The sequence below is a fragment of the Dendropsophus ebraccatus genome, chromosome 9, assembly GCF_027789765.1.
Source record: "Dendropsophus ebraccatus isolate aDenEbr1 chromosome 9, aDenEbr1.pat, whole genome shotgun sequence".
Taxonomy (NCBI): Eukaryota; Metazoa; Chordata; class Amphibia; order Anura; family Hylidae; genus Dendropsophus; species Dendropsophus ebraccatus.
In genome coordinates this window covers 33,552,608-33,567,126 of record NC_091462.1, presented here as the reverse complement: position 1 = coordinate 33,567,126, position 14,519 = coordinate 33,552,608, and positions in this window count along the sequence as shown.

Here is a 14,519-nt window from a genome sequence, read left to right as displayed (position 1 = left end):
GATGGCCCCCCCCTATAGATGGTCCCCCTCTTCCCTCTCCCCCTCCCTTATAGATGGTCCCCCCCCCCCTTATAGATCGTCCCCCTCTTTCCCCCCTCCCTTATAGATCGTCCCCCTCTTTCCCCCCTCCCTTATAGATGGCCCCCTTCCCCCCCCCTACCTTATAGATGGTCCCCCTCTCCCCCCCCCCTGCACAGCAGATAAAACAAAAACAAAAAACAGCACACAACTCACCTGCCCTCCGTTCCCCCGTCGAGCCTCTCTGGTCTGGTCCCGGCTGATGTGCGGCTGCCCGGGGTGTCCCGTCCTGTCCCCGGCAGCGCGCGCATCACAGAGCTCCCCGTGCGCCTGTGCCTGTGACTTCCGGCGCACGGGGAGTATCTGTAATGAGATGCTGTGAGCGGGGGAGACTGTATTCATAAGCGCCGCGCTGTAGTATCAGCACCGCGTGGCTGATTTAGTACAGCGCGGCGCTTATGAATACAGTCTCCCCCGCTCACAGCATCTCATTACAGATACTGCCCGGGGGCGGGGGGGCTCCAGTACATGGTACAGTCAGGGCCGTTTTAATACATTGGTGGGCCCAGTGCACAGCCCTCAAGAGTGGGCCCCCCCTTACCTTTCTGCACATTGTATAATGTACTGAATTTGCCCCCACACTGTATCAAGAGCCCCAATACATACAGTAGTTACCTTATAACACTATTTCCACCATTCAGTGATTACATATTACATAAAAACTGCACTAAACAAAACAGAAAGATATCACCAATGATACCATTACATAATACCGCCACACCATGACCCCTATCAGTACAAGCCTATAACAGAGTGAAGTTACATCCAGTGACTCACCGGGGGTGTCTTCTCCGATCAGAGTCTGTCACCTTTTCTTTTTCTCTCCATCCAGCCTGGGCCACCTTGAAGTCTTCTCCTGGCTGTGAATCTTCTCTCCAGAATCTGCCAGACAAATATTTTAGGCTCCAACACATACAGTAGTTAGGTCCCTTGTACCCCTATACAGTAGTTACACCCCTCTGTACTCCTACATAGTTACACCCCTCTGTGCCTCCATAGTTTTAAGGTGTCCCTGTAGTATATAGACCCTCATGTGCTCCTCCAGTTATATACAGCCCTCCTGTGCGCTCCCCCATTAGTATATAGCCCCCCTGTGCACTCTCCCCAGTAGTATATAGCCCCCTGTGCTCACCCACAATAGTATATAGCCCCCCTGTGCTCTCCCCCAATAGTATATAGCCCCCCTATGCTCTCCCACAATAGTATATAGCCCCCCTGTGCTCTCCCACAATAGTATATAGCCCCCCTGTGCTCTCCCACAATAGTATATAGCCCCCTGTGCTCTCCCCCAATAGTATATAGCCCCCCTGTGCTCTCCCACAATAGTATATAGCCCCCCTGTGCTCTCCCCCAATAGTATATAGCCCCCCTGTGCTCCCCCTCAATAGTATATAGCCCCCCTGTGCTCTCCATAATATATAGCCCCCTGTGCTCTCCCCCATAGTATATAGACCCCTGTGCTCCCCAATAGTATATAGCTCCCCTGTGCTCCCTAATAGTATATAGCCCCTGTGCTCCCCAATAGTATATAGCTAACCTGTGCTCCCCAATAGTATATAACCCCCTGTGCTCCCCCATAGTATATAGCCCCCTGTGCTCCCCCATAGTATATAGCCCCCTGTGCTCCCCAGTAGTATATAGCCCCCTGTGCTCCCCATAGTATATAGCTCCCCTGTGCTCCCCCATAGTATATAGCTCCCCTGTGCTCCCCCATAGTATATAGCCCCCTGTGCTCCCCCAAAGTATATAGCTCCCCTGTGCTCCCCCATAGTATATAGCTCCCCTGTGCTCCCCAATAGTATATAGCCCCCTGTGCTTCCCAATAGTATATAGCTCCCCTGTGCTCCCCAATAGTATATAGCTCCCCTGTGCTCCCCCATAGTGTATAGCCCCTTGTGCTCCCCCATAGTATATAGCTCCCCTGTGCTCCCCCATAGTATATAGCCCCCTGTGCTCCCCCATAGTATATAGCTCCCCTGTGCTCCCCCATAGTATATAGCCCCCTGTGCTCCCCCATAGTATATAGCCCCCTGTGCTCCCCCATAGTATATAGCCCCCTGTGCTCCCCCAAAGTATATAGCTCCCCTGTGCTCCCCCATAGTATATAGCTCCCCTGTGCTCCCCTATAGTATATAGCCCCCTGTGCTTCCCAATAGTATATAGCCCCCTGTGCTCCCCCATAGTATATAGCTCCCCTGTGCTTCCCCATAGTATATAGCTCCCCTGTGCTCCCCCATAGTGTATAGCTCCCCTGTGCTCCCCCATAGTGTATAGCTTCCCTGTGCTCCCCCATAGTATATAGCTCCCCTGTGCTCCCCAATAGTATATAGCCCCCTGTGCTTCCCAATAGTATATAGCTCCCCTGTGCTCCCCAATAGTATATAGCTCCCCTGTGCTCCCCCATAGTGTATAGCCCCCTGTGCTCCCCCATAGTATATAGCTCCCCTGTGCTCCCCCATAGTATATAGCCCCCTGTGCTCCCCCATAGTATATAGCCCCCTGTGCTCCCCAATAGTATATAGCCCCCGTTCTCCCCCATAGTATATAGCCCCCTGTGCTCCCCAATAGTATATAGCCCCCGTTCTCCCCCATAGTATATAGCCCCCCTGTGCTCCCTGATAGTATATAGCTCCCCCATAGTATATAGCTCCCCTGTGCTCCCCCATAGTATATAGCCCCCCTGTGCTCCCCAATAGTATATAGCCCCCGTTCTCCCCCATAGTATATAGCCCCCCTGTGCTCCCCAATAGTATATAGCCCCCGTTCTCCCCCATAGTATATAGCCCCCTGTTCTCCCCCATAGTATATAGCCCCCTGTTCTCCCCCATAGTATATAGCCCCCTGTGCTCCCCAATAGTATATAGCTCCCCCTCCCATATAACATTGAAAAAAACAAACACTTTTACTCACCTGGGTCCACGCGTTCCTCTTCTCTTCCCTCCTGTGGCCGCACTTCCTGCGGTCACAAGAGGCTGCACTCCCCTTACCCTCGCGCCGACGCTCCAGTGACGTCGGGCGCTAGAGGGAGAGCGCGGCCTCTTGTGACCGCAGGAAGTGCGGCCACAAGAGTGAGTGACTGACAGGGAGGGAGCCAATGGCTCTCTCTCTGTCAGTGTCGCTGCTGCTGCAGCGCTGAAGCGCCGCAGCAGCAGCGGACGGGGGCAGCGGCGGACGGGGGGGCCTGCAGGGGGCGCCATGGAGGGGTAAGTAGATTACCCATCCATGGCGCTCCCCCATGACAGGCTGGTGGCCGGAGCCCTGTGCGACCGCATTGGTCGCACATAGCAACGGCCGGCCTGCTCGGGGGGGGGGCCCCTTTAACCAGTGGGCCCGGTGCACGTGCACCATGTGCCCTCTGGTTAAAGCGGCCCTGGGTACAGTCAGTGGCGGATTATAATGTGGGCGGCCGCCCGAACCGCTCATATTATAATCTGCCACTGAATGCCGCCCCCATGAAGATAGCTGGTGGCGCCGCCTGAGGCAGACGATTCAGGTCGCCTCATCATTGCGGCGCCCCTGACTGTGAGCGCTCATAATGAGCGCTCACAGCGACACCTACTGGCCGGGCGTATGCCCCCCCTGACCCTGAGGAGGTAATGCACAGGCTTCCTCTTCCTGCCCTGCGGTGCCCGCACTCCTCTCCCGATTGGCAGAGATGATGTGAGAAGACTGCGGGCGCCGTGGAGCTGGACAGGCATGGCCCCGTAAGCCCCGCCCCCATCGCGGTAAGCCCCGCCCCCGGCGCCCACCGCAGCGCTAACTAACCAGCAGAGTACACAGGGACAGAGGAGGAGAGACGCCATGGACAAGTAGAAATATGGTAAGAGACTGACCCATTATACTTACCATATTTCTACTTGTCCATGGCGTCTCTCCTCCTCTGTCCCTGTGTACTCTGCTGGTTAGTTAGCCGCGCGGTGGGCACCGGGGGCGGGGCTTACCGCGATGGGGGCGGGGCTTACGGGGCCATGCCTGTCCAGCTCCACGGCGCCCGCAGTCTTCTCACATCATCTCTGCCAATCAGGAGAGGAGTGCGGGCACCGCAGGGCAGGAAGAGGAAGCCTGTGCATTACCTCCTCAGGGTCAGGGGGGGCATACGCCCGGCCAGTAGGTGTCGCTGTGAGCGCTCATTATGAGCGCTCACAGTGTAAGGGCCGCAGTCTCCACCCGGCAGCTGCAGCTGCCGGTGCGAACGCCGGGGCCGGGGTGGGGGACAGCAGGCCACATTGGGGCTGTTCCGGGACAACGGGACAAGACCCCAAAACCGGAACTGTCCCGCTGGATCCGGGACGGTTGGGAGGTATGATCTACATAGATGCATATATGCGCCCCCTGCTGGACCCGGCACTTCAGATTTGACATCACCTTTTTTTAGAGGAAGTGAGCCTGCCTGATCTACTAAGTTGAGGGAAAATAGCACCATATGTGCATTTCCCATAATTAGTGTATATTAGGGATTTGTATAACTTTTCTTTTGTAATAACATATTAAAAATAAATTTTGCCCGGAGTACCCCTTTGATATCCCACCCGCTGTGGGCACCGGGCCATGGCTTGCCGCAATGGGGGCGGGGCTTACTGTTGGCAACTATGGAGAAGTGGGACATTGGTGAGGTCACTCTAACAGGGTGGCCGGGGTGGCTCACATACAGGGTGTTTTTCGGTCAGTGCTGTAGCATCATGGAGACAAGGGAGACAGGTCATGCTTTGCCAGGAGGGCCCGGGCCCCATAGCAGCTGCCTGCCCTGCCTCCATGGTAGCTACCCTACTGGTCTCACCGTTTTTGAGTAGTTTGATTCAGCACAAATATGAAAATTAGCTCATTAGGAACACTGGGGGGCATTTCCTCGGCCCTATAGACCACCACCCCCCTCAGCCCGCCTGTCGCCTTTTTCTGTAATGCTTACTATGCATATTCATGTATACATAATCAGGCTGGTCAAGGAGTGGGTGCTGTGTAGAGCTTCTGCACTTTCCAGGACACAGTGTGAACCGTGCATGTGCAGGATAGCTGCCACCCGTCTCCATACAGGAGCTCTTCCTGCACATGCACATCAAAGACCATCCTGATTATGTATACATGTATATGCATAGTAGGCGTCACCAAAAGAGGGGACAGGCAGGCTGAGGGGGGTGCTCTGTGGGGCCAAGGAACGCCCCCAGGGCTCCTAACGAGCTGATTTGCATATTTGCTCTAAATCAAACTTCTCAAAAATAGTGGGACCTATAGAAAAGAGAACACATGGGGTACGCAGCTGCAGGGGGATATCAGCAGGTTAGTTTGCGCCTAACATATGGGTGGAGAGTTATCAAACATGGTGTAAAGTAAAACTGGCTCAGTTGCCCCTAGCAACCAATCAGATCCCACCTTTCATTTTCAAAAAAGTCTGTGGGGAATGAAAGATGGAATCTGATTGGTTGTTAGGGGCAACTGAGCCAATTCTACTTTATACCAGTTTGATAAATCTCCCCCATGGTTTCTAAGATGCCCCCTAGTGCGATGCTTGAAGTAGAGTGATCACCCTTTTTTAGTCCTTGGTGACCAAGCAATTTATTTTTTACATCATTATTGTTCAATCGACAATGGAAGGCTTGTTTTTTTCATGGGATGTATTTTTATTTTTGGGGTACATATAACTTCCTGGGAGCGATAAGAACAAACTATTAACAAATTATTTTTCTTTAAAAAAAAGTCCGGACAATGATTTTTCTCAAAACACAGGCTCGTGAAGTTACAATATGTATTACCGAGGATGGATGATTGCAATTTACTCACAGTTCCCTGGGCAGCCACTTTGTAAGCAGTAATACTGATATTTAAGGGGAAATTTATCAAACATGGTGTAAAGTAGAATTGTCTTAGTTGCCCCTAGCAACCAATCAGATTCCACCTTTCATTCCTCACAGACTCTTTGGAAAATGAAAAGTGGAATCTGATTGGTTGCTAGCGGCAACTAAGACAATTCTACTTTACACAAGTTTGATAAATCTCCCCCCTTCATCTCTATATAACCTCTGGAAGCACTTTAGTTTTGCCCATAGAAATGTGTTAGGTGACGGGGAGGTCCCAAAAATAGGAAGAATAATGCTACTCACCGGCATTGTAGAGTTGATTTCTGTTTGATGTTGATAGCTGAATATTGGATGAGGAGAAATGAGTATAAAGTGAGACCGGAGGATTTATCAACATTTAGGCTACATTCACACAACATATTTTTTCAATTAATAGCCGTAATTAATAAAAAAAATACATTGCATTATTTCCTATCAAATCCTGGCTGGAGTGTATACACTCTGTTTACTCTCCGGTCAGGATACCCTGCGGCTTAACAAAAAGCTCACATGTAAGTTTTGTGCGGCAGCTATTCATTGAATAGCGGCCACACAAAACTGACAGTGCAGACAATGTAAAGAGCAGCCCTGTCCGAGCTTTACATTGTCTGCTATGGTTAATTAAAAAGAAATGGAGTTCATCCGGCCACTACTGCAGTACTGGCCGGGATGAACTTCACAGACAGCGATAGTTCTATGACATGGCCGTGTCACAGAGCGGCCACTGTCATACACTGTGTGAATCCTGCCTCATAGTATACATAATAAATAATATTTATCTACAATTGGGATTTTTGGACATTTTAGCACTCTAATTGACAGTATAGTACAGTATATATTAAATTAATTAATATATTCTGGTTACTTTTAACTTTTTCATATTTTTTATATTTATTTTTATGCAATATTATTTACATCACATATGGGCACTTTACATTATACATACATGCAATATTTAGTTTGTAGTATATTTGCATAGTATAGTATACTGCACAGATAAATATACACGGGCACCTTGGTTAAGAGTAACTTAGATTGAAAGCGTATTGCAAAAAGAGCTCACAGTTTTTTTTTATTGTAACTTGCTTTAAGAGCATTGCTTTAGTTTAAGAGCTCCCTGTACTGGGTGGAAGGGCGAGTGGGGGAGGGGCATGGTCTGCATAGTGTGGTCTACAGTTCTGTACTCTGACCCAGGAAGTCTCCCTCACCTTCCAAATCATGGCAGATCCACTTCAGGCTTAGGCTTGCATCAGGAGACAGGACTGTGGAGGTAATCTCTTCATAGCTGTAAAACCTCTCTCCTCATATAGAGAGTGCTGCTATACTGTGCCCGCATATGTCCTGCTCATTCCTTCATGCTCCATGCAGTCTCTATCAGCTCTTGTGGTTCCCATCCTCTCCATTCCTGCTGTAATGTGCCTGCACTCACACTCAGCCATTCACACTCCTGCTATAATGTGCCCGCACTTACACTCAACCATTCACACTGCTGTTATAATGTGCCTGCACTTATACTCAGCTATACACACTGCTGCTACAATGTGCCTGCAACTACACTCAGCTAAACACACTACTGCTGTAATCTGCCTGCACTTATACTCAGCTATACACACTGCTGCTGCTATAATGTGCCTGCACTTACACTCAGCTATACACACTGCTGCATAAAAAGGTCTATGTCACTGTCTTTCTGCACAGCTCTGTGATTCTCACTTCCTGATTGGTCCATGCTGTAAACGCACCCCTCCCCCATTGCTGTCATGTGACCACACGGACCTCTGACAGCAGCCCTACTTCTCTATTCTAGCCTGCTGTACTACACTACTGCATTATGGGGATCTGCAGTTCAATCCTATATCTACAAACTGCTGCAGTTTTGTCAGCTTTATGCCCTTATTATACATTATACTCCACATGCTGATTGTTATACTGTACATTGACTTTTTCAGCTGGTTCTGAATGTTTGTTTCATTTGTTTTACATGTTATTCAGAATAAAAAAATCATTATTTTTGGGATAGGGAACCAATTTTCTACATTTCAATGATTTCTTATGGGAAAATTTGCTTTGGTTGGAGTAAATTGAATTACAAGCATGATATATATATATATATATATATATATATATATATATATACACTACCGTTCAAAAGTTTGGGGTCACCCAAACAATTTTGTGTTTTCCATAAAAAGTCACACTTATTCACCACCATACGTTGTGAATGATTAGAAAATAGAGTCAAGACATTGACAAGGTTAGAAATAATGATTTGTATTTGAAATAACATTGTTTATACCTCAAACTTTGCTTTCGTCAAAGAATCCACCTTTTGCAGCAATTCCAGCATTGCACACCTTTGGCATTCTAGCTATTAATATGTTGAGGTAATCTGGAGAAATTGCACCCCACGCTTCTAGAAGCAGTTCCCACAAGTTGGATTGGTTGGATGGGCACTTCTGGCGTACCATACGGTCAAGCTGCTCCCACAACAGCTCAATGGGGTTCAGATCTGGTGACTGCGCTGGCCACTCCATTACCTATGATAGAATACCAGCTGCCTGCTTCTGCTGTAAATAGTTCTTGCACAATTTGGAGGTGTGTTTAGGGTCATTGTCCTGTTGTAGGATGAAATTGGCTCCAATCAAGCGCTGTCCACTGGGTATGACATGGCGGTGCAAAATTGAGTGATAGCCTTCCTTATTCAGAATCCCTTTTACCCTGTACAAATCTCCCACCTTACCAGCACCAAAGCAACCCCAGACCATCACATTACCTCCACCATGCTTAACAGATGGCGTCAGGCATTCTTCCAGCATCTTTTCATTTGTTCTGCGTCTCACAAACGTTCTTCTTTGTGATCCAAACACCTCAAACTTGGATTCATCCGTCCACAACACTTTTTTCCAGTCTTCTTCTGTCCAATGTCTGTGTTCTTTTGCCCATCTTAATCTTTTTCTTTTATTGGCCAGTCTCAGATATGGCTTTTTCTTTGCCACTCTGCCCTGAAGCCCATAATCCCGCAGCCGCCTCTTCACTGTAGATGTTGACACTGGTGTTTTGCGGGTACTATTTAATGAAGATGCCAGTTGGGGACCTGTGAGGCGTCTGTTTCTCAAACTAGAGACTCTAATGTGCTTATCTTCTTGCTTAGTTGCTCAACGCGGCCTCCCACTTCTTTTTCTACTCTGGTTAGAGCCTGTTTGTGCTGTCCTCTGAAGGGAGTAGTACACACCGTTGTAGGAAATCTTCAATTTCTTAGCAATTTCCCGCATGGAATAGCCTTCATTTCTAAGAACAAGAATAGACTGTCGAGTTTCAGATGAAAGTTCTCTTTTTCTGGCCATTTTGAGCGTTTAATTGACCCCACAAATGTGATGCTCCAGAAACACGATCTGCTCAAAGGAAGGTCAGTTTTGTAGCTTCTGTAACAAGCTAGACTGTTTTCAGATGTGTGAACATGATTGCACAAGGGTTTTCGAATCATCAATTAGCCTTCTGAGCCAATGAGCAAACACATTGTACCATTAGAACACTGGAGTGATAGTTGCTGTAAATGGGCCTCTATACACCTATGTAGATATTGCACCAAAAACCAGACATTTGCAGCTAGAATAGTCATTTACCACATTAGCAATGTATAGAGTGTATTTGTTTAAAGTTAGGACTAGTTTAAAGTTATCTTCATTGAAACGTACAGTGCTTTTCCATCAAAAATAAGGACATTTCAATGTGACCCCAAACTTTAGTGTGTGTGTATATATATATATATATATATATATATATATATATATATATACTACCGTTCAAATAAAAAGATACTGGAAGAATGCCCGACGCCATCTGTTAAGCATGGTGGAGGTAATGTGATGGTCTGGGGTTGCTTTGGTGCTGGTAAGGTGGGAGATTTGTACAGGGTAAAAGGGATTCTGAATAAGGAAGGCGATCACTCAATTTTGCACCGCCATGCCGTACCCAGTGGACAACGCTTGATTGGAGCCAATTTCATCCTACAACAGGACAATGACCCTAAACACACCTCCAAATTGTGCAAGAACTATTTACAGCAGAAGCAGCAGCTGGTATTCTATCGGTAATGGAGTGGCCAGCGCAGTCACCAGATCTAACCCCATTGAGCTGTTGTGGGAGCAGCTTGACCGTATGGTACGCCAGAAGTGCCCATCCAACCAATCCAACTTGTGGGAGCTGCTTCTAGAAGCATGGGGTGCAATTTCTCCAGCTTACCTCAACAGATTAATAGCTAGAATGCCAAAGGTGTGCAATGCTGGAATTGCTGCAAAAGGTGAATTCTTTGACGAAAGCAAAGTTTGATGTAAAAACAATGTTATTTCAAATACAAATCATTATTTCTAACCTTGTCAATGTCTTGACTCTATTTTCTATTCATTTCACAACATATGGTGGTGAAGAAGTGTGACTTTTCATGGAAAACCCAAAATTGTTTGGGTGACCCCAAACTTTTGAACGGTAGTGTATATATATATATATATATATATATATATATATATATATATATATATATACTGTGTATAATTGTAAATATGCTAGTTAATGTCTACATGTCCTTTCACTGATTTGTTGTGTATTGTTCTGCTTATGCATTTAAATAATGTGATTTAAAAAAAATTTTAAGTTTTAAAGTGAATAAGTGTTTTTTTTTTAAAGTGTAATAAAAAGGTTTTTAAAAGTATTTTAAAAAACCCTTATAACCCCCCCCCCCAATAAAAGTTTAATATACCTCCTTGCCCATTATAAAAATAAAAATATTTAAAAATAAATAAACATATTATATATCGTAGCGTGCAGAGTTGTCCAATCTATTAAAATATAACCAACGAAAGACCAACGATCCAGAAAGCAACGATCTGCTATCTCCCCCCCCCCCCCCCCCCCCCCCCCCCCCCCCCCGGGCCAAGAATGCCCCCCCAGTGTGTACAGCACAATATCACACCACCATTCTTTCTATTAGTAGTTTATTTCATAGTATTTCTGCAATATAGTGAATAAAAATAGCTTGTGGCCAGTACCAAAGCAGGGAGTCCTTACAGCACCAATGATCAGTGGGCAATGTGTAAATAGGTTGCTGATAGACCTATTTCCACTAGGGGGAGCACTAAGCACACAATCAACAGTTTGCTGTACTATGAATGTCACATAGAAGGTTCATTGTGGCTAAAGTTCTGCCAGCTAGTGAGTAGGCGGGTGAGGAGCCCTGGATCTGATGAAAACCAGCACCAAGTAAATAATGCCGTATAGCACCCAACTAGGTGTCTCTACACACATGAATAGTGTTTTATCAGGGTATGACTTGTTCTGGATATGGTTTATTCGGTTGTGGCTTATCATGGGGCAAGGGGGATTGGCATAACTAGAAATGGCTGGGCCCGACTGATCACAAACCCGTCATAACCTGTAGTCATCATCAGGAGTGCTTGCAGCTAAAGGGTTATTTGCGGCACCCTGAAGGTGCCCAAAGAAGCAGCTCATCCTGGTGTAGGTAAAGAATAGTATAGGACATGTAGTATCACACTGTACTGTAGAGAGGAGATACTAGACACACACAGCAGTACAGGACATGTAGTATCACTGTACTGTAGAGAGGAGATACCAGACACACAGCAGTACAGGACATGTAGTATCACACTGTACTGTAGAGAGGAGATACCAGACACACACAGCAGTACAGGACATGTAGTATCACACTATACTGTAGGGAGGAGATACTAGACACACAGCAGTACAGGACATGTAGTATCACACTGTACTGTAGGGAGGAGATACTAGACACACGCAGCAGCACAGGACATGTAGTATCACTGTACTGTAGAGAGGAGATACCAGACACACACAGCAGTACAGGACATGTAGTATCACACTGTACTGTAGAGAGAAGATACCAGACACACACAGCAGTACAGGACATGTAGTATCACACTATACTCTAGAGAGGAGACAGGGGCGGATTAACTTTACCATAGGGCCCGGGCTGTTCACCTGGGCCCCCGAATCCACTGTAACTAAGGCAGCACTAGCATGGTGTTCATAGTATAGAATAGATGTCATGATGCCCTGAATTGTGCAACATTGCTGTAGAAAAGCCACGATTTTTCGCAAATCATGGCAGAACTGTAGCCAGGAGACATTTCACCACTAAAAGTATCAGTCTTTTTGGGTGACCATGGGCCCCCCAGGAGCTCAGGGCCCCGGGCTACTGCCCGAAACGGACCTATTATAATCCTCTACTGGAGGAGATACTAGACACACACAGCAGTACAGGACATGTAGTATCACAAACCCGTCATAACCTGTAGTCATCATCAGGAGTGCTTGCAGCTAAAGGGTTATTTGCGGCACCCTGAAGGCTCGCTCTGCTACCAGGTGCTGCAAATGATGACCGCTCAGGGGGCCCGGTGTCCTTCAGGAGTGGGCCACTGGGTTTTGCCAACATTTGTAGGTCTCTCTTGATAAATAACTGCACATGGATTGACCTGTTGCATATCATTGGCCATTGGATCTGATAATCAGGTTGGGTAATACAGCGGTCCCTCAAGTTACAATAGTAATTGGTGCCAGGACGACCATTCTATTTTGAAAATATTGTATCTTGAGACCAAAACTGTATGGAAAACTGGTAATTGGTTCTGAATCCCCCAAAATACCATCCCAAAATGAGAAAAAAGGTAAAAGGAAAATAAGCAGATAATCAATATGGATAAAGCAAGTCCTGACATACAACAGTCAGAAAGAGCTACTGGAGACGGTAAATTACTTTCTATGCAGAGGACTGGAGTGTTTTCAGGGTCGGGTACAGATCACACAGGGTCCCAGAAAAAAATTATGAAGCTGCCCTCACCTGGTGCCCAAAGAAGCAGCTCATCCTGGTGTAGGTAAAGAATAGTATAGGACATGTAGTATCACACTGTACTGTAGAGAGGAGATACTAGACACACACAGCAGTACAGGACATGTAGTATCACTGTACTGTAGAGAGGAGATACCAGACACACAGCAGTACAGGACATGTAGTATCACACTGTACTGTAGAGAGGAGATACCAGACACACACAGCAGTACAGGACATGTAGTATCACACTATACTGTAGGGAGGAGATACTAGACACACAGCAGTACAGGACATGTAGTATCACACTGTACTGTAGGGAGGAGATACTAGACACACGCAGCAGCACAGGACATGTAGTATCACTGTACTGTAGAGAGGAGATACCAGACACACACAGCAGTACAGGACATGTAGTATCACACTGTACTGTAGAGAGAAGATACCAGACACACACAGCAGTACAGGACATGTAGTATCACACTATACTCTAGAGAGGAGACAGGGGCGGATTAACTTTACCATAGGGCCCGGGCTGTTCACCAAGCCTGGGCCCCCGAATCCACTGTAACTAAGGCAGCACTAGCATGGTGTTCATAGTATAGAATAGATGTCATGATGCCCTGAATTGTGCAACATTGCTGTAGAAAAGCCACGATTTTTCGCAAATCATGGCAGAACTGTAGCCAGGAGACATTTCACCACTAAAAGTATCAGTCTTTTTGGGTGACCATGGGCCCCCCAGGAGCTCAGGGCCCCGGGCTACTGCCCGAAACGGACCTATTATAATCCTCTACTGGAGGAGATACTAGACACACACAGCAGTACAGGACATGTAGTATTACACTGTACTGTAGAGAGGAGATACTAGACACACAGCAGTACAGGACATGTAGTATCATACTGTACTGTAGAGAGGAGATACTAGACACACACAGCAGTACAGGACATGTAGTATCACACTGTACTGTAGGGAGGAGATACTAGACACACACAGCAGTACAGGACATGTAGTATCACACTGTACTGTAGAGAGGAGATACTAGACACACACAGCAGTACAGGACATGTAGTATCACACTATACTGTAGAGAGGAGATACTAGACACACAGCAGTACAGGACATGTAGTATCATACTGTACTGTAGAGAGAAGATACTAGACACACAGCAGTACAGGACATGTAGTATCATACTATACTGTAGAGAGGAGATACTAGACACACAGCAGTACAGGACATGTAGTATCACACTTCATCAATACTGGGGTGTTACCAGTAAAATGGCCACTTTTATTGATCAATCATGTACTTATTCATATGTGCTGCAGATCTGGACTGTCAGTAGCATTGTATGTTTAGTCTGGTCTCAAGTTACGATGGTCCAAAAAGGAGCATTGTATGTTGAAAATATTGTATCCTGAGGCCATTGTAAGTTGAGGGACCACTGTACAAGCATTCACACACTTCAGTAATACTGGGGATTTACCAGTAAAATGGTCGATCATCTAGTTATTCACATGTGCCGCAGATCCTGACTGTCTGTAGCATTGTATTTTGAGTCTGGTCTCAACTTACAATAATCCAGAAAAGACCATTGTATGTTGAAAATATTGTTACCCTGAGGACATTGTAAGTTAAGGGACCACTGTATATGACAATGAACTCACTTTAACACAGGTAGATTGCCTCCAGCAGGCATACTAATGATATTAGTTCTTTACATTGCAAAGTTTGGGGGGGGGATATGGCA